A 26,704-nucleotide genomic window follows, 5' to 3' on the forward strand; every position below is an offset into this window, starting at 1 on the left:
CTGGAGTGGAGCAGCAATCACTGGGGACCACTTGAAGATGGCTACTGACTCTGTTTGCCAAAATATCACAGTGTAATTATGATGTGATCCAGTTGGACATCTGAGAATTTTACAAGAAATGACATGTGTGGTGCAATAGCTTAGGGGCTCCTGTTCACCACACAAGTAAAGTCCTACAGTTCAGGTATTTTTCCAGAGTATCTAAAGCTAACACAAGTTTTGCTCTTACTAAAGAAAGGTAATGCAGAGAGAGTATTCAAAATTACAGGTCAGTTTCAATACTTTCTGCATCCTCAAAAATAATTGAATCAATAAGAGTAACATGTATAAAGTTTAACCTTTTTAAGGAAACACAGTTTGGTTTTCGAAGCAGGAGAAGTACAATATCAACCATGACAGAGTTCACAAAAGAATTACTCTGAGCTCTTGACAACAATGGCTGTGTTACAATCATACTCTTGGACTTGTCCAAGGCTTTTAACACAGTTGACCATGAAAGATTATCAAACAAGCTAGAAGTATTAGGTATGAGAGGAATAACAAATGTGTGCCTCTACTCCTACCTGCAAAACAGGATGCAAAAGGTAGAGATAGTTTACTCATCTTGTTCCTTAGAATAGCATATTTGGCTCAGTTCTGTTATTAATATAACTCAATGACTTTGAACTTCCATAAGAGAAAGGAAATTGAACCCTCAAGAATGTTTATGATTGGGAAGTCTGTAATACATTAACAGTGAACATAAAGGAAGCAAACAGAATGCACTTCAGCATAAAGATTGAAGAAGCATAGCTGATAAATCTACTGATTGTGTAACAAATGCCACATTCTTAGGGATGAATATTGAGTCTCAGTCAACATGGGGTGAACACACAAACATAAAGTTGCTGGCAATAAGAATGTCATCAGTATGTTTTGCTACCAGGGTTCCATCATGAGTTTGTAACAGTTCAATCTTGTAGTGACATACTGTTCCTAAGTACACGCAATTCTTAACTATGGAATTCCATTCTGGGGGTCACAGGCACAAAACATAGACACAGTTTTTAAATTGGAGAAGAGGACAGTAAGAATAATAACTGTAAGTAGTAGTCAGGCTCACTGTAAAGAAATGGTTAAAAAACTGGGTGTCCTTACTGCACCAAGTGGGTATATCTACTTGTCTGTAGTGTATTATCTGTGAAAACATTACTAAGTATTACACAAATAGTTTTATCCATAATCATAGAACAAGAGCCAGTTTGGACCTACAATTACCAAGGAAAAACAAAAAATCTCAAAACAGCATTTTCTATTACTGAATAAAACTGTACAAGAAACTGCACAATGTGTTGAAAATGATACTAAAATATATCTGTTTTAAAAAGACAGCTAAAATATTCTTTGTACATAAAGCACATTACACATTCAAATACTGCTTTAAGGACTAACTAGTGGTTAATAATGAAAGGAGATAACTACAACCTCTTGTCACATTACAATGATTTTACATGAAAATCATGTGCCATGATATATACTGAAGTGCCAAAGAAAATGGCATAGGCATGCATATTCAAATACAGAGTGTAAACATGCAAAATACAGCACTGTGGTCAGCACCACCTATATAAGACAACAAGTGTCTGGTGCAATTGTTAGATCGATTACTGCTAATACAATGGCAGGTTATCAAGATTTGAGTGAGTTTGAATATACTACTATAACAATAGTAGGTGCACGACCGATGGGAAACAGCATCTCCAAGGTAGTGAGACTGTACCATGAATATCAGGAATCCGGTAAAACGTCAAATATCCAACATCGCTGAAGAAGAAAAAAGATCCTGCACGAATGGCACCAATGATGGCTGAAGAGAATCCTTCAACCCTTCCACAAATTGCTGCAGATTTCAAAGCTGAGCCAACAACAAATGTCAGCTTGCAAACAATTCAATGAAACATCATCGATATGGGCTTTCAGAGCCAAAGGCCCACTCATGTACCCTTGATGACTCCATGACACAAAGATTTACGCCTTGCCTGGGCCCATCAACACTGACATTGGAGCCTTGATGATTGGAAACATCTTGCCTGATGGGACGAGTCTCTCTTCAAATTGTATTTAGTGGATGGACATGTACGAGTATGGAGACAACTTCATAAATCCATGGACCCTGCATGTCAGCAGGGGACTGTTCAACCTGGTGGAGGCTCTGTAATGGTGTGGGAAAGTTGGAGTGATATAGGACCCCTGATATGTCTAGATCCGACTCTGACATGTGACACATAAGTAAGGTATGTAAGAAATCTGTCTGATACCTGCATTCATTCATGTCCATTGTGCATTCCGATGGACTTGAGCAATTCCAACAGGACAATGTGACACCCCACATTGCTAGAGTGGCTACAGGAACACAATTCTGAGTTTAAACACTTCCGCTGGCCACCAGACTCCTCAGACATGAACATTATTGAGCATATCTGGGATGCCTTACCACATGCTGTTCAGAAGAGATCTCCACCCCCTCATACTCTTATGGATTTATGAACAGCCCTGCAGGTTTCATGGTGTCGATTCCCTCCAGCACTACTTCAGACATTAGTTGAGTCCATGTCATGTCATGTCGCAGCACTTCTGCATGCTTACAGGTGCCCTACATGTTGTTAGATAGGTGTACGAGTTTCTTTGGCTCTTCATTGTATAAAGTGCATGATAGTAATGTCTTGTCATTCTCCTGAGTTCAACATCTCACTCATAATGGGGGATGCTGACTCAATTTTTCAGATTAACCGAGGGGAGGACACAAAGACATATATCGAGCACAGTGGCATGTTTACAGGCCCAGGGTCAGTTTTCCAAACAGACTGGAGTTAATGTGACGACCAGTACAGCATGTTCATCATTCAGGAGCCAAAAGTGGCTGTTGTTTATGTGTGCAGTGATTAACAGTAAAGATTTGTTTATATTAAAAGTTATCTGGAGTAAACTGTGTGTATATTAAAGAACATTGTACAATAGGGACCAGCCAAATACGGCGTGCAGTTGTTATGATACTAACCTCATATACAAGAGGATGGAGTTTGCTCTGTCTGGCCATCTGATTTTGGTTCCCTGTGGTTTTCCTTAATCTTTTTAGGCGAATGCCAAGGTGGTCCCATAACCAAAGCCATAACTAACCACCTGAATTTTTCTCACACAAGCATATTTACATATTCATTGTAAGAACCTTAAGGAAGAATGTAAATACTTCAGGAATAAACGAAACCCCTCAAGGAAAATCAGAAGCGTTGTGGTGTCAACAGGCGCACACAAAAAAGACAGGCTACTTGGTAGCTTTGGAGTGTATCCTTTCTTAAGCTACAATACAATACAAACAAACACACACACACACACACACACACACACACACACACACACACACACACAAAATACATGCATGCACACACATCCCTGTGCCCCAGCTGGGTGCAAAATACCAAGAGTGAGTTCAACAGGTAGACTAGGATTGTGTGGGGATTGTTTCAGGTGGGGTTGGTAGAGGAACACAGAGGTAGGAGGCTTGTGAGAGGCATCCGTTTGCTGGCTAGGAACGCAGGAAGGAGTGATGGCAGGTGCATGAACTTGTTATGTGACGCATGGGTGTCGGAGCTGCTGGGGAACAGTGGACGGTGAAGGTTTGAGAACATATATACACAGATCCACAGCACAGCCATGGACACCCACATGGCACCCTCCTAAGCCAAACTTTTTACGAGTCATCTACTTTCACAATCTGAACACCTTGCCTCGCATCCACATCACCATCCTCAACCCAACATGCCACCTTCCTTGATGCTAACCTCCAACTCTCCGATGGTACCAGCCACATCCATATTAAACCTATTAGCTGCAAACATTACCTGCATTTCAGCCGCTATAATCCATTCCACACCAAAAGAATCCATCCCAGGGATTATACTCCTGTGGTAGACCAAGGTGCAAGATCTGCCAAATCCACTCACCTGGCAACTTCTACTCCAGTCCTGTCACAGTCTTGTCCTACCCCAACAGTGGCCAGGCCACCTGTGAAAGCAGCCACATCACATACCAACTTCCCTGCAATCATTGCACAGCTTTTTATGTTATCTTGACAACACCAGCTGTCCACCAGAATGAATGGCCACAAGTAAACTATGGGAAAGAGTAAAATAGATACCCAGTGATACAATATGTAGCTGAGCAATACATGCTCAATTTCAATGGCTGCTTTACAGCCTACGCCATCTCAATCCTTCCCTCAACACCAGCTTTCCTGAACTGTGCAGATGGGAGGCACATTACAACACACCCTTTGCTCCCAGAACCACCCTAATCTCAGGGTGAACATATATACACAGATCCACAGCACAGCCATGGACACCCACATGGCACCCTTCTAAGCCAAACTTTTTACGAGTCATCTACCTTCACAATCTGAACACCTTGCCTCGCATCCACAGCACAGCCATGGACACCCACATGGCACCCTCCTAAGCCACATGGCACCCCCCTAACTGATTGCCCCCCTCACCCTCCACCCAACAGCTTCTCCTTCCTCTGTCCTATACTCCCTCCCAATTCACCTCTCCACATCACTTTCAGTTGTGCTGCTCACCACTGACAACACCGCCTGTGCATCACATACCTAGGTCATGTGCCCATCACCCCTCCCTCCTGCATTCCTACCCAGCAAGCTGGCTGCCTCCTTCCAGGTTGCTAGCTACCCACCCCAACCCCTCTTCCTGCCCTTGACCTCTCTTCATTTCCATTAAACCCACCTGACACAACTCCCACATCACCCTAGGTGTGTGTGTGTGTGTGTGTGTCTTTTTTAGAGCTCAAGAAAGATAGCAAGTTTTCTGCCTTTTGTGTGTGTGTGTCTGTTGATAACTTTAGGCTACATACTTACATACTCTGTGTGTGTATATTTTCGATCTATTTATTTTAACTGTAAAATGATGACAAGTCCTACATCATTTTAAGATGATCCTTGGATGGATGAATAAACAAACAAACCTTGTACCACATCTTGTAGTTATAATTAATTACTACTATTGTGCACAGACATAAGAAGAAGTGTTAGTCACCATATAGGGAGATAGTACTCCAGTCTACTTCCCAAATGTCACTGCTTTTTGACAAATAATCTTTCTGAGATGGCAAACTGGCCTAGACACCGCTTTTTCAAACACATGCTTGAAAGGGAACAACCTAATATCAGAAAGGGAGCTGACAAACATCTTGTAAAATGTGTTAAATGCTTGTGCATCATTGTTGTTCCTCCCCTGGTCAACACTGAACTCACAAATGGCCATACTATATACAGGCAGAAATGCAACCTTGCATCATTCATTCTTCAAGTGAGTGTTTTCATGACTTCATCTAACGTGGTCTTTGTGAGGGTCAGATTTGAAAGGAAACTTAGCAGGTAGTACATTTCTCCTATATCAAATTGATGACTCTTTCCATTTCGTGCATTTTTATGTATATTTGTTATACAAATTACATGTTTTATTCTTTCTCTGTTTGATATGTTTTGTAGGTTGCTTCATAATGGCCATAAAGTCAAAATGAACAACAGCAAATAGCTTGAAAAGTGTACAGCCCATAAAGGGCAAACATGTGCAAACAAAATTATAAATATTCTCATAGACCATTTTCAGCTATACAAAGGGCATCATCTCTGTTGTGGTCATCAAAGAATCAGCAGTGGCAGCATTCCAGATGGCAGCCTGTATGATAGTGGCATCTGGAATGAAGTCAAAGAACATTTGCTACCTGGACAGTTGGCACCAACACAGGTATCTCAAGTTAGAACATGCAGATGACAGGCAAAAGCTAGTACAAATTCATGCATTTGTAAAAAGACTGATTTGCAAACCACACAAATGACCACCACTGTCATATCTTAGCAAAAGATCTTGCGAAGAACCCAAGAAAATTCTGGTCCTATGTCAAATTGCTACTTGGGTAAAGGTTTCCACCCAGTCACTTGTTGACCAGCCTGGTATGGCAATAGAAGACACCAGAAGGGAGGCCAGAGTTTTAAATTGCACATTAAAGAAATTATTTATGCAGGAGGATCATACAAACATACCATCGTAGTACCATCACAGAGACTTCTGTAAGGAGGACATATCCATGGGATAGAGAAACGACTGAAAGAGTTGAAAACATATAAGTCAACAGGTACAGATGGAATCCCAATTCAGTTTTACACAGAGTACTCAGTGGCATTGGTCCCTTACTTGGCTATCATTTATTGTGAATCTCTTACCCAGCACAAAGGCCCCAACTGACTGGAAAGAGGTACAAACGTCTCCTTTATTTAACAACAGTAAAAGAACAGACCAGCAAAATTACAGACCAATATACGTAACATTGGTTTGCCCGGGCTTCTTGAACATATTCTTAGTTCACATATAACAAATATCCTTGAAATGGAAGACCTTCTGTCCACAATTCAGCACAGATTTAGAACTCATTGCTCACACATAATGCAGTTTGCCCTTGTCTGACAATATCCTGTAAACCATGGATGATGGGCAACAGGCAGCTTCCATATTCCAAAGATTTCAGGAAAGCATTTGACCTGCAGACTGTTAGCGAAGGTACAAGAATATGCAATAGGTTTCCAGATACATGAGTGGCTCAAAGACTTCTTAAGCAATAGAATCCAGTATGCTGTTCTCAATGGCAAGCATTCATCAGAGAGAATGGTGTCAGCAGTGCCCCACAGAAGTGTTACGACACCTTTTATTCTCTATATAAATAAATGGCCTGATGGACTGGATGAGCAGCAATTTATGGCTGTTTGGTGGTGATGGTGTGGTGTATGGAAGGTGTCATCATTGGCTGTAGGAATATACAAGATGACTTACGCAATATTTCTGGTTGTGTGATGAATGGCACCTGGCTTTAAATGTAGAAAAATCTAAGTTAATATAATGGAAGGAAACATTCCACGTGGAAAAAATTAATATAAAAACAAAGATGAGGTGACTTACCGAACAAAAGTGCTGGCAGGTCGATAGACACACAAACAAACACAAACACACACACAAAATTCAAGCTTTCGCAACAAACTGTTGCCTCATCAGGAAAGAGGAAAGGAGAGGGGAAGACGAAAGGAAGTGGGTTTTAAGGGAGAGGGTAAGGAGTCATTCCAATCCCGGGAGCGGAAAGACTTACCTTAGGGGGAAAAAAGGACAGGTATACACTCGCACACACGCACATATCCATCCACACATACAGACATATTTAAAGACCCAATATGTCTGTATGTGTGGATGGATATGTGCGTGTGTGCGAGTGTATACCTGTCCTTTTTTCCCCCTAAGGTAAGTCTTTCCGCTCCCGGGATTGGAATGACTCCTTACCCTCTCCCTTAAAACCCACTTCCTTTCGTCTTCCCCTCTCCTTTCCTCTTTCCTGATGAGGCAACAGTTTGTTGCGAAAGCTTGAATTTTGTGTGTGTGTTTGTGTTTGTTTGTGTGTCTATCGACCTGCCAGCACTTTTGTTCGGTAAGTCACCTCATCTTTGTTTTTATATAAAATCTAAGTTAATGCAGATGAGCACAAAAAATAATCCTGTAATGTCAAATACAGTATCAGTAGTGTGCCGCTTTACACAGTGACGTTGATTAAATATTTAGACGCAACATTGCCAAGTGACATGGAATGAAACAAGCATGTAGGGACAGTATAGGGAAGGTGCACATACCCATAATGAAACCCGCTGCATCACCACAGAAATGAACCACAGTCTGATTCAGCGGCATGATTAGAGTTCTTAGTTTACTACTGTAAGTAGCTATGTAACAAAATTACATATGTTTTCTGGCAGAATACATACTATTTTTGATATGTTAGAAATAAGTGGGTGGATCAGAAAAAATTAATAATGCTTAATTACAAAGCTAGTGATCTGTTTCTCGTAATGAAAGCACATGGGCAACCACCTAACTACTTCACAAGTGAATGGACCATTGTGTGTTATATTTAGCCAGAATCATCTTGTGGTAAATAGAGTTCCAGTTTGGAGTAGATGAAAACATGATGTATTCTTAAGATTTCATTTGTATAATTTGTTCACCTAACTTCAGTAGCAAAGAAGTTCCCCACATGTTGAAAAATCAATAACATTGTCAGAAAATTCATTTTTGTGAACTGTCCATAATATTCTTAATAATTTGTTGCCATACATAAAATTAAAATCTAATCATAGTGGAGCTCTTCCAGAACACACTGATGCCAGTTCCATGTTCGCACATTGATTAGTTCACCTGTTGGAATGAGCTGAATTAAATGGAAGATAATGCTTGTGCTTTGTATCTGATGTGGCACACAACACAGAGTGAGAACCTTCTCGAGAAGGAGGGAAGGTAGTGAGAAAGAGCTCCCTCATCAAAGAATATGCTTCGAACTTTTCATTCATGTGAAACAGAGAACTTTCTAAGAGAGTTTTCTTTTCATCTGAGAATCTTCTGCAGAGAGTATTCTTTTTTATTCATACGACCCTACTGATGAGCTTTAGCTAACTTAAGCATCAGTGACAAATGTAACCCAGTAATGGAATTTGGAAACTGTAGAGTTCGAGAGGCCTCTCACAAAAATTTCTTATGAGTATGGACATACAGTCAATTGAGATAGGAACAAAGAACAAAGTGAAAGTTATTACATGTTAAGAATGCAAAACAGACACAATGCAGCATTCACATTATTTCTTCATACACATTTTGTTAAGGCATGGAGTAACATAAGCATGGCACAACAAACTTACAACTCCAGATGAGAGTTGTAGGAATCATAAAAGGGTGTTGTCAAAGGCAATAGAGGAGGGAAATTTAAAAAAATAAAAACAGCCTCATTAAGTCATAGTATTAAACAGTAATGTGAAACAGGAAACATAAGATGATTTTTTGAGGAAAAATGCACAGAACTGCATTAGATAAAAAAAAAAGTGTGTCATATCAATCAAATCTTTTATTCATTGCTTTGTCTCAAAGAATTTAGCAAATTTCATAACTATTACGTTTAAAAGAGAACTAAAAAGCATGTTAACATTCAACAGTTTGCAGAGTATTGGCAAAATTATGAAACACCAGCATCAAACTAAAACTGAAAAAAAAAATTTGCACCTAGTGAACAATACGATCCACTGGTGTATTGTCTGAAGAGTTACTTCGAAAGTTATGTGGCTCATGTCTGCCATATTTTTGGTTGAATGTCTCAGTTGTAAGTGTCATCCATGTGCACTGTTTACCTGTGTATGCCACATGCACACATTTGATTTTCCTCGACTCTTGCTGTCCTGTGTAGACGGGGAAACACTGAGATGGTTGGGGGTGCAGCTTAGATTGTGTTGTTTACTACACAAATATATGTTTAATGCAAATAATGATTCATATTAAAATATTATTTGAATTATATGAATTATTTACTTACTTACTTCCATTTTTGTTTTTGGTTTGTTGTATAGTTTTCAAGTTGTGTTTCCCCACAAAAAATCCACTATTCCTATGGCAGTCCTGTTAGTTCATCAGTTTTGTTAGGTAAACTCTTTGTATTATTAGTTATGTCACCCACTGGGCATTTCTTGAGGCTCACATTTCTGCCATGCTGACGACGCCACAACTGTATTGGCACATTGTTTACAAATTCCAAAATTCATTTCATTCTCTGACAACACAGAATGTGATGATGCCAGTTGATAGTGTAGTGTAACCAGTGACACAGAACTATATCCTAAATGCTCTCTATATAGACTATGTATCAGACTTACACTGATTTTGTTTCGTGTGTGGGTGCCTTAAGAAGTCTTCTGCCATTGTTATTTTCAATTTCACTAGTACTTTGTACTCAGTAGTAAGTGTAAGATGATGAGCATATTAGCTTGATATATATTTTGTATGCTTTCCCATTTATTTATTTATTTTTGTGGGGGGGTGGGGGGGGGGGGGGTGGAGGGAGAAATCCTGTATCAGTAACTTGGTGACATGTATGCTACATTAATACCACTTAGTTGCAAGAACCAATCAGCCTATTACAGACTCACCAAAACGCCATTTTCTGACATGTTCCACACCCACAAGAATCATCTCATTTTTTGGGTTTATGGAACGAAAACTGAATCTAATCTAATAAACTAATTGTGTGAATCTTGCTTCTTGCTGCCTAGTTTGCATAAGTGTGGTGTTTATTAGCTGTGCACATATCTACAAACAATAAGCAAATCTTCCAGTGAGTGCCACACATTTTTTATAGATCCAGAGCTTTTATGCTCAGTAGGCCTATGCAATTTGCATAAGACTTGGTGCTTTGAATACTGGTCTTTACTGTTTTCATTATTTTCCCGAGTGACATTTTTATTCAGACATTCGCTCCTCATTTGCCATTAGTATGTATAAGGTGGACTTCAGAAAACCTTGTAAACGATTGTAAGAATTCTGTGCTGAGCATCTCCACAATGATGGGTAATCAAATGAATCTACGTGCAACTTTCAGAAACAAATACAATTTTAAAGAGTGGGCCGAATTACGCTACTACCGTCTAGGAGTTTTAGGAAACAAACGATGATGATTTGTATGTATATAATTTCATATGCTTCCAAAAACGCGGTAAACAGCTTCATATACAGATAAAGATGAACGTTTAATATAAGCAGAACATTGTAAACAAGATCAAGAAAAGCACAATAGGTCTCCAGAGCATTAGCTGCACAAAAAAATTAAAATGCAGCACGGACAAAATGCCGCTTCTTGCTTAAGGTATCGGTAGTCTCGTTTCGGAAGTAGTGACGGTATTAAAGGGGTGTTTGGGGGTGGGGGGTTGCAAAATGCTTCATGGAATTGTAGTAGCTGGAAAATATTCCTCTAAGTTTTCACACCATGCATGTTAGATTTATTCCTCAGAAATGTCTGCGTATTGCCAAATGCAAGGCAACCGAATGACATTTTTAAATGAAAATTGTTCTGCAACATGCTTGTCAGTACACTCTGAATTGTTTACAAATTCAGAATAATTCTCATAAGTACTGTGAGCAGCACAAATACTTACGAAGGACTGCTTATACGTTGAAAAATGTTTCTGCAAACATTAACTAAATAAATTCCTATATGATCTCCATCTGATAATCAAAACACTTCAACGTCAATTCTTTCATGCAACATCTGTGCTTTCACGCCCCCATTAACAACTCTGATGTACGTACCGATTAGTAGCGTCTTTGAACAGGATTGTGGGCAGTGATGGGCTAAACTGCGATTTTCCGATATCAGTGATTTCTGTGAATGCTACTTTTCAGTATCTGTTATTCTTAACTGTGATTTGTCGCAGTTAAGAATCGCAGTTAAGGAACCTAAGTCGCGTATCCCTCCGCCACTGCTACTTCTGCTACTTCCGCGATTTCTGCGACTTCTGCTACTTCTGCGACTTCTGCTACTTCTGTGACTTCTGCTACTTCTGCGATTTCTGTGACTTCTGCTACTTCTGCGATTTCTGTGACTCCTGCGATTGCTGCGACGTACCACCGTATGAAAAAGTTACATCTGTCCACACAGAAAATTGCATCTCAACAAACCTGTCATTGGTAAGTATGTTTTACGTTTATTCTTCCGTTGGCTTTAATTTTGTATTAAAGAAACAACTGTGAAAATATTAATAGTGTAATTAATATGTAAGTAGCCGCACAGTACCGTAATAGTTCGTGTTTAGAAAATGAATTCTAACATATTGTTATGTTCATAGGTACCTGAACTACATTTCAGTCACTCAGTAAAGTGATAATTCAAAATATCATTGTCAACAGATCTGAAGAAATTGCCAGTCTTTAGACCGTTTTCGTAAGACGACAGGTTAGTTTCTAAGCGTTTTGATGGACTTAATTACTTCAGTGAGATCGTTCTTGCGAATGTGATATAGCAAATATTAGCAAATGTGATATAGCAAATATTAGCAATCTACTCTGTCAATTATATTGCTAGTAATTAGTGACAGCAAAAATTGTTTAACAATCCTTGTGTTTTTGCAGACGCAGTTCTGACTGATTACTGGTTGCTGTACATATCTATCCACATCAAGGCTGTTGAGAGAGACTCGTGAAGATTCAAGACAGCTCTTAGAGGATTTGCAGTTTAAAAGTGAAATAATTATGAAATAAGTGTATGACTGATTAAAGTGTTTTATTGAAGTTGTTGTGCGATTTTAAAGGAATAATAAATGTTAAATACATTGAGTGAATAATAAAAATCTCATTTTCCACATGTTAAGCCGTCCTATACCCGTAATTTTCCGCCACTTATTTATTGGTAAACACTTGTTGGAGAGTGACATGCCGCCCCCCCCCCCCCCCCTTTCTCCACAATCTTGGTGTGACACTGACCTGTAACATATCCCGAAGTCTACAATATGCATTTTGAGGCTGTTGATATGAAAGTGGGAAGTACAGATCTTCCAGTTAAATCAGGAATAGCTTAAGTGCATTACTTGAAAGTGACACAGGAAAAGCTTACTTATGTAGGTGGTAGTAGTGTCGGCAAAAAGTTCTTGTGTGTGAAGTTGCCATGTAGAACACCAGGTGTAAAACTTTTCTCCCGAGTCTTGAACTGTGAGGCATTCATATGACTGTTTTCATTTCTCTACACTTATACAGATGTCTGAGTTCTGCTGTGTTAACATTGCAAAGTCCTGTAGGCATGTGGAGTATTAACCAAAACTGTCATATTGGAAGCAGAATCAAACACATTTGTTACGTTACTCGATATTTTCAGGAGAAAAAGGCAATGTCGCTTCTTACTAATATAATACATTCAGAGTCACAGCAGTATTTGACCAACCATAACTGATGCTGAATGTGCATGTCGTCATATAATATGAAGAGCTTATTTCAATAGTGGTACAAGTCCATTACCTACACTTTTCTGTCTATAATGCTTCTGAAATTAGTGATCCAAACAAACATAAATAAAGGCTCATCTCTAGCAAGAAGCCATATGGTGAATATTTCTGGTATCTCAACTGCAGATTTTTCAGCACTCATTTAACTTTACGACTCTATATCTCAAAATTAACAAAAATGGACTTGTACCACTATTGAAATAACCCCTTCACATGCACACACAGCACATCGATCTCGTGAGGCACAAGGCTCTCATAACGTACATACGTCGGTCAACAGATGACACTAGGAGAAGTATGTTAACTGCGCTTTTTAGTTGCTACTTGCGACTCTTAGTTGCGATTTGTCACAGAAATCGCAGTTTGACTCGGTAGCGAATAGCGTAGTATGAACTTTGCTCAACAGATGGCAGTGCTAACTGCGCTTTTTAGTTGCTACTTGTGACTCTTAGTTGCGACTTGTCACGGAAATCGCAGTTAGACTCCATAGCGTATCGCAGAGATGGACGTAGTACGAACTTTGACCCACAGATGGCACTGTTAACCGCGCTTTTTAGTTGCTACTTGCGACTCTTAGTTGCGACTTGTCACGGAAATCGCAGTTAGACTCCATAGCGTACCGCAGAGTTGGACGTAGTACGAACTTTGACCCACAGATGGCACTGTTAACCGCGCTTTCTAGTTGCTACTTGCGACTCTTAGTTGCGACTTGTCACGGAAATCGCAGTTCGACTCCATAGCGTACCGCAGAGATGGACGTAGTACGAACTTCGGTCAACAGATGCCACTGTTAACCGCGCTTTTTAGTTGCTACTTGCGACTCTTAGTTGCGACTTGTCACTGAAATCGCAGAAAGCAGTGCTAAATTCGACCAATAGATGGCTCACGTCTTTCAATGTGAAATACTACTTGCGACTGCTAACTGTGACTGAAATCGCAGTTAGATTCTGTAAAGTTGCTACTGTGATATCTGTGACTTCTCAGTCACTGTGATTTCTAACAGATACGCGATTTCCTGCCCACCACTAATTGTGGGTGTTTCGCTTGTTTTGTGTGTATGAATGCATGTAAACAATTTCGAAGTGCGCCTTGATTTTGAAATATGTATTTTCGTCAGGGTATTCATAGAACGTGATTAAGTGGGCCTAATCAGAGTAAAGTTAGTTTTGCAGCTCTGACAACCATGTGAGTATTGTTTACTAACTAACCTGCTTAATATTTCAGAATCCAAGTAGGCTTATTTATTTTCTGTAGGTACATTTGTTCATTTTCTAATTTAGAAAACAGCGAAAAAAATGAAAAGACGTACGTGATCGCGGAAAAATAGTAGATAACTGTCGTGGTTATGGCTGCAAACCAAACCAAGAATCTAAAAAGGAGAAAATATTGCGACTGGAGCTAGACAACTATGAACTCGCAAATGCTAGCACTTATAATTGTGTACGTTTACACTCTTAGAACTGTGTACATTTGCTACAACCTGTTGTTATCTATTCTGTTCAGTTGGGTTAGTGCAGTTCTGATGCTCAGGTGTAGGTCAGCCTGATATTCCTTCACTGTGTCATGCAAGCTGTGATAGAGTCAGTGGACAAGTTTTACAGCCAAAGAAGTCCCACATGCTAATAAATTACGAGTTCAGTAGAGCAGAAAGGATCATAAGAAGAAGACATGAAAGGATTATGATATGTGTGTAAAGTTTTCAGGTTTCCGTTCTTTGAGAGTTTCCACATATGTTTTGCATCATTCATGTTGTCATTGTCAGGAAAATGACGGCGGAAAGTCCATTAGCATATCAGTCTTGTCCCAAAATTTACTATAAATATTGATAATACTTTTGTGTAAAAAGCCCTAGAACATGATGTGGCTTCCATAAGAAAACAAAATGTGGTTACATAATACTTTGTGAAAATCTTTGTAACCATTGATGATTTTAGTACCCTTTTGTTTTTGTGCCTCTGATTTCTTCTTGGGAGGAGGTTTACTTGCAGCATATTAAATCTTTTAAATTATCGAGGAAACAGTATTGGGTCATTCCATGTCGGTTCAACCAGGGGCTCCAGCTCATAGTCTCAGATTTGACTGAAAGTCAGTACACTAATTCTACCATGTGTGGAACACTCGTGTACAAAGTATTAGTTTCCCCTGCCAATTAGTTCCAGAATTATGACTTGTGAAAAAATGTGGACCCAGCTTCAGATCTTAATAACTCTGGAACTATTCCACACAGTCCAGGGAAATTTTTACAACCCAGTAACATCCATTTAGAGAACACACTCCATGAATCAAAACACCAACAACATATTTCTGAGGGAAAATAAAAAATTCCAAAATGTGATTAAAATGTAATAGGCCTACATTAAAAGTTACATATTGTAGGTGCCCTCTATGCTAAATATAATTCACTGAAAAAGAGTATTAATTTTTTTGTGGTAAGCTTAATGTGGCCTAAACACACACAGAACTCATCATGCCCATATCAGTCACAAAAACTGAGTTACATGCACATGAAAATACAAAAATTTGAAAAATTACCTGAAAAACATGGATTTTAGAAGTGTGGTAGCACAAAAAGGACAAGTAGTATCCAAGCCAAATTTCACACACTGCATAAGTAGACCATAATGATATATATCTCAAAATTTCAGCATGTTATTGCAAAACATTTGTGTGCAATGGAAGTTGACAGAGATGTATTTGATTATGTTTCTTTTTAACATGATTTAGCAACTAATAGTGATGATGCAGACCTGAAGTTGGGTCTGAATATAGATTGCCAGATGTGGGTTTCAATTTCCGGGTCACGCCACCTTCTTTCACAAGCCATAATTCTGTAATTGGCCGGGGAACTTAAAATTTTGTACATGAGTCTTCCACACTTGGTAGCATTGTTGTGCTAAATTTCAGCCAAATCTGAGACTATCAGCTGGAACATTTTCTCAAATTGGTTGAATTGATATGGAATGACCCCATTACAGAAAATTAAAGACTCTATAATTGTGCTGTACGTAATAGTATATCATTTGGAGTCATAGAAATTCAGGCTAGATTGTGGTCATGAACAAACCCCCCTGCCTCCTCCTCCTCCCCCCCCCCCCCCCAAAAAAAAAAAAAAAAAAAAAAAAAAGAGAGAGAGAGAGAGAAGGGAAGGGAACGTTATTGGCTGTGGTGACAAGCTGATCAGTAGTGTAGCCCAAGGCGTAGTTTAGTTTGGAAGATGATGATCTGTTTTGGGTTGCTGAAGCCGATGAATATGCAAGGGCAGTGAAAGGTTGTTGTAACAGACTGATCTGTGGCATAGCCCGATGTCTACATTCATGCCATATTTGATGCACTTTGCCATATTTAATAAACTTTTTGTTATAAAAGCTAAAACTGCATGGAAGATTCAGAATATCTACATTGATGATGATGATGATGAGTCCCATACTTCTTTACAGAGCATAGGGGGGCGACGCGGGAGACCCGCGCCGCCTTACTAGGCAAGGTCCTAGTGGAGGTGGTTTGCCATCCTCCGACCATAATGGGGATGAATGATGATGATGAAGACGACACAACAACACCCAGTCATCTCGAGGCAGGAAAAATCCCTGACCCCGCCGGGAATCGAACCCGGGACCCCGTGCTCGGGAAGCGAGAACGCTACTGCGAGGCCACAAGCTGTGGACATATTATGTAATAGAAAAGTGTTCAACCACTATTTCAGTGCTAGACATTCATTGATTCATCTCTCTACTCTCATTGGTTACAAAAAAGTATCATTCTACTGTCTACGTGAAACTGGTGCATTGTCAACCCATGAGCAATAGAGGAACACCACTGACTACCACTAGCCCTGATCTAGACTCAAGTTGATATACATAAAAAAGATCAGCATTCTATCAGTTTTGACTGCCTCATTCGCACATTTTTCATTCTTGATGATCCTGTGCATTGATGGCTTCTTTATTTACAGCTCAAACTGGAAAATCCATTTTTCCTTCACACACGATAACATTTGTGAGTGAGTCTGATTGTTCTGTGAGTTGTTGCATGTCAGAGCATGTGTTCTTTTTATTGTCTTTTTGTTTCTGAGTGAGGTTTTGAGGACAGTTTTTGGACAAGCTTTTCTCGGGTCTATTGTGTCATGCAACATTTGCTCTACTATCTCTTTGTTAGTGTTAACCATGTCGGCAATCATTTAAATACTCCGACATTGACTGGCCTTCCCAACACATTTTTTTTTTAACTTTCTGAACATTTATTTCAGTTCTTGCAGTCGCAGGTCAGTCAGGATATTCATCATCATCAACCTTTCCCTGATCTTCAGAAAGTCATTTGTACCAACGAAAAACTCATGCAAGCGAAAAGTGTTATCACCAAACAGCTTCTTCAACACTTGAAAACATTTCAATGCCGATTTTTAATTTCACAAGGAATACTGATATCACTACTGCTACACAACAGTGTCATCTAGAACCAAGCCTCAAAACCAAACTGAAGCTTATAGAAAGGTGAAACACTAGTTTGTAGCACTGAAAGTGTCAATGTCGGCAGCATTCCAATATCAGCCTCATCCTGCATGATTTACACTGCCTCATTATTTAACTGTCACACCTTCTAGAGGCCAGCAACTGTAAATGTTTTAAACTTCCTTAAGTAATTAGAGGGAGATGTTAATGAAACTTTCTAGGAATAAATGGGACATAATTGCATTCTTTATAATCGAGAACACTTAGAGAGTTATTGATGTCCAGCTTTGGTTTGTTCCCCACAGTAACATTCCCAGTCAGAATAGAAGGGTACAGTATAACAGCTGTTGATCATTTGTGATAGTCAGTGAATATTAATTAAGAAGGAAAATATATAAAAACATAAAAGTAGGCTGTTCAGAGCAAATTTACAGAAAGAAAATTATCAAGGTCACATAGTAGATAATAAAGTGACTTCTTTCTAGAAAATATTCTCACAGTACTATTAATCAAGTTTTCCTATATGCCTACACCAAGTAAGAAACAGTTATCATTGAATCTCTTTCGGCCACAATCAGTTGATGATGGAAGTGATTGCTGTATCAAGCGGAAATCTGCAGACACCAGTATTTGAATGCTGGCCCATAATTTGATCAGAACCAAGGTTTGAGTCTTCCTACATGCCAGTCAGGAGGCCTGAAGGTGATGTAGTAAATCAGCGAAACTGATAGCCAAATAAAATAAAAGTTTTTGAAATTAGACAGCTGAAAAGTATTTGATTTGTCATCCTCTGCTGGACTCATGTTAAAACTTTCTGACTACATAGAGGATCATGCCTATCAAAGAGAGCACAACAGAATTTTGTCATGGCCATCAACCCATAACTGTACTTCTGCTTTGCCCATTTCCCCAAACACACAAAACCCAGTTGGGTATAAACGTTTGGTTGCCAGCAATTCTTGACACCAGTTACAGACATTGGAATGTGTAGATGTTCACCATTGTGTAGGGATGCATGAATCTCAAAATGCCCTGAACCCCCTTTCGCCCTAATAGACTGCAATAGGCAGCTACCACCACCATTGACACTCCAGCAACCAGTATCACACTGTGATAGATGCCAAGTGAGGATGCTGCTCTTCACATGTGATGCCATGAGGCCCAAAGGTTTCTAGATAGTTAACACCACCACATGAAATAGCCCATCTCATCAAACTACTTCAACCATTGTGGATATGTTTGATCTGGGAAATGCATATATGGGCAACAAATCTAGGTTTTTACCTACAGCTGGTGCTGTGTTCTCAGCAAATTGGTCTCCATCCATAGACAATGAAATGCTGAAGCTTCCAACATAGATGGGCTGAACTCTTCTGAGCTGTTGTTCCTGCGCTATTCCCCATGTCATAGCCACTACAAAGGGTACAGTTTCCATCCTTACAGTGGAGGCATCAGGAGACAGCTTTTGCTCCAACCAGAAGAGAAGGATGACACCATCAACTACATGCAGGCAGCTGATGTACAAGAGATGCACCACACACAGCATAGATATGGTCTTACCACAGGCCCACCATACCTCTGGCGCATTGAAGTTTCAGATATAGCTGCGACCAGCCATCTCATCAGTGGGACTATCATCGTTCATATGACTCTACAAATTCCACTTTGGTTTCCCAAAGTAGGGGACATGTGTGCTGTGTAAGTAATTCATTGCCACCATAAAAAAATTTTCCAAGTTGTGCCACGCCCAGGAAGTATGTCCACAAATCTACATCTCCATTGCTGTACAGGTTTCAACAATGATACCAACATCTAACATCACACATTTTATTGCCTTCATGAGCAAGAAACACTAAAATAAGGACAACAGATTAATAACACCAGGTTTTTGTAGACATTATATTAATGGTACATTTCTCACTTTTGAGATAAAGCCTTGTAGGAGGTCTGTAACCATATTGATGAACTAAACAAAATCTTATGCATGAGTCCCAACAACAAAAGTTTTGTGCTGTGTAAGGCTTACCCCATGTAATAAATGCTTCAGTGGCTCAAGGGTGCGGCATTGGATGATGTGAAAACTGCACAATATTTCATCAAAACAGCTGCTCAGAATTATTGACATGCTGCTGCATTGGCTTGCTAGAAAAGTGTCACTGCCAAGTGGTGGAGCTATAATGTCATTGTAGAGAAATCGTAGATTACATCGACATCCAGAGTCCCCTGCCAGGGAAATGGCATGTGTGGTGTAGGAAAATCATGGCTGCAAGTCACAGCCCGGACATTCATGGGCAGGCTGTTGGTGCTTAGTTCAAGTGTCCTGACTTCGATTCCTCATCTGTATTGACTCGTAGGATTTGTTCATATGGGGCCGACAATGCCTTAGTACTGCCAGTGCTGGTTTTGATGCCTTACTAAGTTGAAATCCCATGCCCCTGTTAAACAGGTTGGTATTTAAACATATTTCAACTACTTCTTTAATGATGCAGTCCTAGTACACGGAGGCATATGAAATTATCGTTCATGGCCCGTAAATCATGCTATCCCATGTCAAGATAGTGTTCAGCAATAGCACACTTTTCTGGCGAACTTAACCTGATGTGATGTCCACATTCATCGCATCTATCTGTAACAGTGCAACACTTCTGGTCACTGTGTGGTTTCCCACACTAGCACAGTATTTTGTCTATTCCGGCTCTCCTTAGATCTAAGTTGTCTTTAACAGAACCCAGAATCGTTTGCAGTCACACTGGAGGGGGGAAGATACACTTTATTTGATGTTTCTTGAATGGCCTGCCAATCTTAAAGGACACACTACAACATTAGGTTGAAAAAACATCCTAGTGGAGTTCATTTTTTCTGAGTTTTCTTGGGATTTATTGGGGTTTTCTTGAGATTTAGTTCACACTGGTTGAAATGCATTTCAAATCTGCTTAGCATTTCAACAAGTGCACACTAAACCTCAATAAAATCCAGAAGAAAATGGGGAACTCCATGAGGATGAAAGTCTCTTTTCTCCCCTCCATGATGTGATGAACAGAGATGTCACACTAGGTTAGGTCAGCTAGAAAGTGTGCTGTTGTTTAACACTGTCTTGACACAGGCTATATTTAGCACCAGTTATGGAGAGACAAAGATCTTTTCATCCTTCTCCACACATTGGGACTCCATCAGTAGAGAAGCAGTTGAAATACAAGGGTTGTTCAATAAGTAATTTCCCATATTTTTTTTAAAAAAAAGCCATTAATATACATAGACAAATGTCCTTGTTGGTGCTTCATGTTTGATGTTTGTTCTGTGCGCTGGTGAAGTTTCAAATGGTTCTGGCAGATGGCAGAGCTGTAGTAAAGCGTCAAAATGGCGTCTACATACAAGTCACATTACAAGCAGTGTGCTATTATTGAATTCTTGTGTGCAGAAAAATCGAATAGAGAAGACGGGTACCAACTTCTAGCGTCTTAGCTGCCAGCTGTGACAGCTTTGTGGAAGGACAGCTCTCGCAGAGCAACAGGCGTGCAGTAGGGCACAGTGGTGGAGGGTACACAGAGTGCTGACGCGACGTAGTCGATACTAGGCAGTTAGTAAATAATCCTACACTATAGTCACTGCTCAGTCTCCTGTTCGCCAACTTCCACCAATGGCAAGCAGTAAAGGAAACTTCAATGGAAAACGCCAATTTGTGCCAATGACAACATGCAATGCAAAGACCAGTGAAATGAACTCCTAATACCCCTCCTCCTCACCCTCACATCCAATGATAGCACTTCTCCATAGTATATAAGTATTCAAATTAGTGCTCATTCAGCAGTTAGCAATACACCCTGAGGAAGGCACCTTGCAACAGGTGCCGAAACGTCGGAATTTTACAGATGACAATGCACACTCAAACCCAGAAGAATTTTATTGACTATGACAATGGCCACGGAAGCCTACGTTTACATTTACATGAATTTCTCGTGTATTTGTGTTATACATTTTAAAGTTTCCACATTTTGGCATGTGCACTATATGAGTGGTGTTAAATTCTTAGGAAAGTGGTTTACATACTATCCTATGTTTTATGGCTGCTAGCAGGCCCAACATTTACATATCCAAAAGAACAGTAACCACATGTATACAATTAAGATGATGGCAGCCAGTGATTCCTTCAATACACATGCACACTGAGCTCAAACTCTTACAGGAATTGTTGAGTTGCCACGAGTGATGAGGGTAATGGGCAGGAGCATTACATCAAGTATTTTGTGGCATAAGTTGAGAATTTGGGTCTGAGAGTAGGTGTGCTGTAAAAACAGAGCTCCATGATCAGTTACACTCGGGATGTTCTGTCACAGCTACTGCCCCAGACAAACTGAATCGTGCAGATGCCGTTATTCATGCTGACTGGTGCATCACAACTGGACAATTTTCTCCACAGTTGTCGGTCAGCATTGGAAGTGCATCTGCAATGATCCACCCTACATCCAGACCTGGCACCCTTGGACTTCCATTTCTCTGGGCTGCTTAGAAATTCTCTATGGGGAACACACTTTGAAGATGACAAGAGTGTCAGTCATGCAGTGAAAACATGGCTACGCCAACAGGACAAGAGTTTTTACCATCAGGGAATACATGCTCTTCCACAATGTTGGCTTACAGCCATAGAACATGATGGAGACTGCTTAGAAAAATAGGAAATGAATAAGGCATGTTGATGTATATTGCCCCCAAATTCTGACTCTTAAAAATAAATATGTTCTGAGGGGAAAAAATGTGGCACCTTACTTATTGAACGAGCCTCGTGTGTATAACTACCGAACTGATTAACATGGACGCAGGATCTCAACTTAGCAATGTATGGAAACCAGGATTGGCAGTATCGAGGCACCGTCAGGCACAGAGGAATGAATCCAATGAGTCAATACAGGCATGGGATTGAAGTCAGGACACTTGAACTGGGCGCCAACACCAAGCCCACATGTACACTGGACCATGGTGTGCAGCTGTGCTTTCCCCATGTCATGCATGCAGAGACCATGGCCCATTTCTCAGGAAAGGGGCACTGGATGTCGACGTCCTCTGTGATTTGTTTACGATGGTATTATGTCCCCACCTTTTGGCACCTGCACTTTTCTGGCGAGCCAGCACATATATTCGTGAGCCACTGCACCTGAAGATCATGAGTAGCTGTCTTGTTGAAATATTGTGCAGTTTTCACTACATCATCAGACATAATGCCTGTGAACCACTGACGCAAGAAAACTTTTCACTAATTTGAAGCAGCAACCAGCAATAGCTATGGATTTAAAAAAAAAAAATTAAATGAAACTAATACTGGTTTTGGATTTATTTCAAATCCATCTTCATATGGCTCTTACAGATTTTCTGCTTGACTCTTATTTTTTTTTTTTTTTTTAGAAATTATTGGTTCTGTGCAATTGTGTATATTTCATGTGACGAATTCCTCATGTCAATAAAATTCCAGTCGGGGCACACATTTTCATCTCACTGGCCACTTGACCATCTTCTTCTTCTGTGCGAATGCACAAACGGTGCCCGAACTCATACGGGAATCAGCAACACGCCACGAGTAATGAGTATAATGGGCAGGGGCACTACGAATGTAGTGCGGGACAATACATTGAGAATGTGGGTTTCGCGGGAGGCGTGCCAGAGATAAATCCCTGCAGTCGCACTATCCTCTGTGTCCTCAGTGGCTCAGATGGATAGAGCATCTGCCATGTAAGCAGGAGATCCCGGGCTCGAGTCCTGGTCGGGGCACACATTTTCATCTGTCCCCGTTGATTTATGTCAACGCCTGTAAGCAGCTAAGGGTGTTCATTTCATTGTAATTCAATTCTTCTGGGTTTGAGGCCGCATTGTCATCTGTGAAATTCTGACGTTTCGGTGACTGTTGCAAGGCGCCTTCCTCAGGGTTTATTGCTAACTGCTGAATGAGCACTAATTTGGATACTTATATACTATGGAGGAGTGCTGTCATTGGATGTGAAGGTGAGGAGGAAGGGTACTAGGAGTTCATTTTATTGGTCTTTGCATTGCGTGTTGTCATTGGCATAAATGGGCGTTTTCAACTGGAGTTTCCTTTATTGCTTGCTGTTGGGGGGAATCGGCGAATAGGAGACTGAGCGGCGACTACAGCATAGCGTTATTTACTAACTGCCTAGTATCGACTAGGCCGTGTCAGCACTCTGTGTACTCTCCACTGCTGTGGCCTACCGCACGCCTGTTCCTCTGCAAGTGCTGTCCTTCCGCAAAGCTGTCACAGCTGGCAGCCAAGATGTTGGAAGTCAGTACCCGTCTTCTCTATTCATATTGTCGGGTCACATGGCTATGTCAATAGCCTCTCTAATCTTCCTCTTCAAACTAAACAGCTGTTTCACCAGTACGCGAGCCTCTCAAAATTTGATCTTCATCCTGCACTGTTCCTGATGTTCTGCCACCGCTGATTTGTTGTATTGTTTGAAGCAGATTTATCTCTCGTGTTCAGTTAACCTTGTGCTTATTGGATGCCGAGTCTCACCTACATACACCAGTCCACATTGGCACCCGATTTCATAAACTCCAGCAGCATGAAACTTGTCAATTGCATCCTTCGTCGGTCCCAGAATGTCTTTTATTTTGTTGTTGCTACGAAAAATCGGCTTAGTGCCCGCCCGACAGAGAATTTTGCCCAGACGTTCAGCAACCCCTTGTACATATGGTAGCACGGCGGTGTTCTGTGCTTCGTTCTGCATTTCCCTGTTGCCCTACTCCTTCTGTGCTATGGTTTTGTATATCATCCTCATGTTGTAGCCATTTGCTCCAGAAATGGACATGATGTTCTGTAGTTCAGCTTGCAGATTGTGTTCATCACTGATCCTGTAGCCTCTCACTGACCTACAAATTAGCAAAAGAATTGGCTCCGAAGCTTAGACATTTAGTGAGCCATATAGATTCATACATCAAGGACTCCACCCATTTTATAGCACTTTATCAGATACGGATTTGATGGTCAGTTTTGATGTGAAGTCTTTGTTCACGAGTGTACCCATGACTGACACCATGAACATCTTAGAGGAACGCATGGCACTTGATATCTGCGAGCTAGTGCGCCACTGTTTGTCGACCGCCTATATCAGGTGGAAAGGGGATTTTTATGAGCGGACAAACGGTGTACCGAGCGAGGTGGCGCAGTGGTAGCACACTGGACTCGCATTCGGGAGGACGACGGTTCAATCCCACGTCCGGCCATCCTGATTTAGGTTTTCCGTGATTTCCCTAAATCGCTCCAGGCAAATGCTGGGATGGTTCCTTTGAAAGGGCACGGCCGACTTCCTTCCCTAATCCGATGAGACCGATGACCTTGCTGTTTGGTCTCTTCCCACAACCAACCAACCAACAAACGGTGTAGCTATGGGTTCCCCTCTTTCACCGGCCGCAGCAGACATTTTTATGGAAGCGTTCGAAGAAATAGCAGTCCAGTCTGCACCATTACACCTAGAATGCTGGCTGTGGTTTGTTGATGATGCCTTTGTTATCTGGCCACATGGAGAAGAAGAGCTTCAAAACTTTCACGAACATCTCAGCCAGCAGCACAGCAAAATTCACTTTACCGTGGAAACAGAAAAGAACGGGGTATTGCCTTTTCTCGATGTGGAAGTTTACCGTAAGTCAGAGGGGATGCTTGGACACAGAGTTTATAGGAAGCCCACCAACACGGACAGGTACCTGCATGCATCCTCCCACCACCATCCTACGCAAAAGAATTCAGCCCTGCAAACCTTAACTAAGAGAGCCTACAGGATCAGTGATGAACACAACCTGGAAGCTGAACTACAGAATCTCATGTCCATTTTTGTAGCTAATGGCTACGACATGAGAATGATACACAAAACCATGACGCCGAAGGAGGAGGTCAACAGGGAAATGCAGAATTAAGCACAGAACACCATTGTGCTACCATATGTAGAAGGGTTTACTGAACGTCTGCACAAAATTCTCCGTTGGGCAGGCATTAAGGCGATTTTTCGTAGCAACAACAAAATAAAAGACATTCTGTGCTCGACAAAAGATGCAGTTGACAAGTTTCATGCTGCCGGAGTTTATGAAATCGGGTGCGAATGTGGACTGGTGTATGTGGGTGAGACTCGGCATCCAATAAGCACAAGGTTAACTGAGCACGAGAGATATATCCGCCTCAAACAATACAACAAATCAGCGGTGGCAGAACATCAGGAACAGTGCAGGATGAAGATTGAATTTCTAGAGGCCCGCGTACTGATGAAACAGCCGTTTAGTCTGAGGAGGAAGATTACAGAGGCTATAGAAATAGCCAAGCAACACGACAATACGAATAGAGAAGACGGGTACCAACTTCTAGCATCGTAGCCACCAGCTGTGACAGCTTTGTGGAAGGACAGCTCTCGCAGAGCAACAGGCGTGCGGTAGGCCACAGCGGTGGAGGGTACACAGAGCGCTGACGCAACGTAGTCGATACTAGGCAGTTAGTGAATAATGCCACACTGTAGCCGCTGCTCAGTCTCTTGTACGCCAACTTCCACCAATGGCAAGCAGTAAAGGAAACTCCAATGGAAAACGCCCATTTGTGCCAATGACAACATGCAATGCAAAGACCAGTGAAATGAACTCCTAATACCCTTCCTTCTCACCCTCACATCCAATGATAGCACTTCTCCATAGTATATAAGTATCCAAATTAGTGCTCATTCAGCAGTTAGCAATACACCCTGAGGAAGGCACCTTGCAAGAGTCGCCGAAACGTCAGAATTTTACAGATGACAATTCGGACTCACCAAGAAGAATTTTATTGACTATGACAATGGCCACGGAAGCCTACATTTACATTTACATGAATTTCTCATGTATTTGTGTTATACATTTTAAAGTTTCCACATTTCGGCATATGCGCCATATGGGTGGTGTAAAATCCTTGGGAAAGTGATTTACATACTATCCTATGTTTTATGGCTGCTAACAGGCTCACCATTTACATATCCAAAAGAACAGTAACCACATGTATATAATTAAGACGATGGCAGCCAGTGATTCCTTCAATGCTCATGCACACTGAGCTCAAACTCTTACAGGAATTGTTGAGTTGCCATGAGTGATGAGGGCAATGGGCAGGGGCATTACATCAAGTATTTTGTGGCGTAAGTTGAGAATTTGGGTCTGAGAGTAGGTGTGCTAGGGTAATCCGTGCAACTGTGATGACTAATGTGTGTGGATGGCTGAGTGGTCAGTGCATCTGTATGTGAAGCAGGAGACCCAAGTTCGAATTCCGGCCGGGCACAGATTTTCAACTCACCCCATTGATATAATGCAGTGCCCACTGGCAGCTAATATCTTCAATTTCTTTGTG

At 40.8% G+C, this 26,704-nt stretch overlaps 2 protein-coding genes across 9 annotated transcripts in view; one reads left to right on the top strand and one right to left on the bottom strand.

The window, feature by feature from the left end:
• LOC124616394 (rabenosyn-5-like) overlaps positions 1 to 11,186 on the bottom strand; it is a 169,474-nt gene extending 158,288 nt beyond the window's left edge. For 3 of the 7 annotated variants that reach the window (XR_006979862.1, XR_006979858.1, XM_047144717.1), the window contains exon 1: positions 11,057 to 11,186. The gene's annotated coding sequence lies outside the window, so the exon portion shown is untranslated. Of the gene's footprint in view, positions 1 to 9,137; positions 9,311 to 9,444; positions 9,881 to 11,056 lie in introns of those variants that run through there. The other 4 variants (XR_006979861.1, XR_006979860.1, XR_006979859.1 and 1 more) reach the window with 4 other exon arrangements.
• A 2,743-nt stretch (positions 11,187 to 13,929) lies between these two features.
• Positions 13,930 to 26,704, top strand: part of LOC124616433 (zinc finger protein 64-like) — a 108,561-nt gene continuing 95,786 nt past the window's right edge. For both annotated transcript variants that reach the window (XM_047144744.1, XM_047144751.1), the window contains exon 1: positions 13,930 to 14,080. The gene's annotated coding sequence lies outside the window, so the exon portion shown is untranslated. The remainder of the gene's footprint in view (positions 14,081 to 26,704) is intronic.

This window comes from Schistocerca americana, chromosome 1 (assembly GCF_021461395.2).
Source record: "Schistocerca americana isolate TAMUIC-IGC-003095 chromosome 1, iqSchAmer2.1, whole genome shotgun sequence".
In the NCBI taxonomy this organism is placed as follows: Eukaryota; Metazoa; Arthropoda; class Insecta; order Orthoptera; family Acrididae; genus Schistocerca; species Schistocerca americana.